Source organism: Anneissia japonica, unplaced genomic scaffold (assembly GCF_011630105.1).
Source record: "Anneissia japonica isolate Jap-2015-1 unplaced genomic scaffold, ASM1163010v1 scaffold287835_len3118868_cov185, whole genome shotgun sequence".
NCBI classification, from domain to species: domain Eukaryota; kingdom Metazoa; phylum Echinodermata; class Crinoidea; order Comatulida; family Comatulidae; genus Anneissia; species Anneissia japonica.
Genome location: NW_022737223.1, coordinates 2,337,493 through 2,339,104, shown reverse-complemented (window position 1 = coordinate 2,339,104; position 1,612 = coordinate 2,337,493). Strand labels below are relative to the sequence as shown.

The 1,612-nt window shown below is 37.0% G+C and overlaps 1 non-coding gene across 1 annotated transcript; it reads right to left on the bottom strand.

Annotated features, from left to right (window-relative positions):
• Positions 1-422: 422 nt before the first annotated feature.
• Positions 423-495, bottom strand: Trnak-uuu. Its single transcript has one exon. It is a non-coding gene; the product is annotated as a tRNA-Lys (tRNA).
• Between the last annotated feature and the right edge of the window lie 1,117 nt (positions 496-1,612).

Below are 1,612 nucleotides of genomic sequence, written 5' to 3'. Positions count from 1 at the left end.
CTGTGTTAAAGCCACAAAAATGTCGATTTGAATGTCATTTTGTCTATAGTTCTGTGGTTTTGGTGACTCTAATTCTTCCATGCTCTAATATTAACCCCATGGGTTACAATTGGAGTAGTGGATTATTATTATGGATTAACTTCTAGGGTGGGTTAATATTAGAGAGAGGGTTACTAATTATAGAATAATGGGTTAATTATTAGAAATGTTACGGTATATGTAGTACCAATTGTATCGGACCTGACGATATGAAAAGCATAAGTAGGCCTACCGTATTTAAAGGTGGCCATAAGCCTAAATTTATTCGTAAAATATTAAATATCTTGAAATAGTTATGTAAGTAGCTTTAAATGCAGATTTCCACCAAAAAAAAGTAAAATCTATGTAAAAAAGAAAAATAAATAATATAAAAAAATTTCAGTCGCCCGATAAGGGACTTGAACCCTTGACCCTCAGATTAAAAGTCTGATGCTCTACCGACTGAGCTAACCGGGCTCCCATATTGACTTCTTCTCCTTAATTGGTATTGATAATTTTAATAAGAAAGAGGGCGCTTATCGTTATGTGCCTTTTTAAGCCTCGTGTGTGTGTGTGTGTGCGACATGTTGTTTATTTCCCCGCGTGGTTGGCCATTTATGGTGGAGGTTGCTAAAATTGCTATACAGTATTCAACATGTTCCTAATGTATTATTTGAACGATAGTGGTGATCGAATCTACACATTAAATGTAAGAATAGTTTTTATTAGACTTATTTTGTGTACCAGCCTGTAAAACTAAGAACGATATTATTACAGATCGCACAATCTAGCCTAGGCTAGGCGGCGGCCTAGGCGGCCTATGCCTAGCCCTACCTAGGCTAGCCTACCTAGGCCTAATTAATATAATATATCCTTGGCCCTTGTTGGGCCTGGCCTTAGTCCCTAGCTGCAGTGCTGCTGACTAGGCCTATTACTAGCTACTACTACTACTAGAGCCAGGCTGGCTAGAGGTAAAGTAGGTGGTGACAGACGATCGGCCCCACCCCCCACGGCAATTAGACGACCGAGTCCACCTATTCTATATAGTCTATCTGAGTATAGTGTGGACTTTTGGGCCCATCTATGTAAATTCTGATTTATTATTGCCCCTTCAAAAAGTTGTGAGATAATTATTTATTTTTCATTCCAATCTTCAATTGAAAAACAATAATTAATGTACCATAATATATAAAATAATGAATTAGACAAGACAAGTCACAAGTAATTCAAATATTTCATCTTTGCAGAAAACAGATCTGGTAGGCAAACCAACATTGTCAGCTCATCCAGGTACGGTTATCTTAGACTAGGCTAGGCCCTATATGTACTGTACAATTATCTCATTTTTTGACAAAACATGTGACATGCCTAATATGGTCATGATGACATCACATCATGACTATATATGGGCATACAACAGTTCTTTGTCAAAGAAAATTTAATAGTGTGCACAGGTATAAACTTTGCTCACACCATCAAATGTTATGTGAGAAATATAAGTGATATGCCCATGTTTAGGTGTATCTGGTACTGGATTGATTGGATTAATTTTTCAGTGTAAACACCAAGGATAGCCCACGAAAGTCTAGAAGAA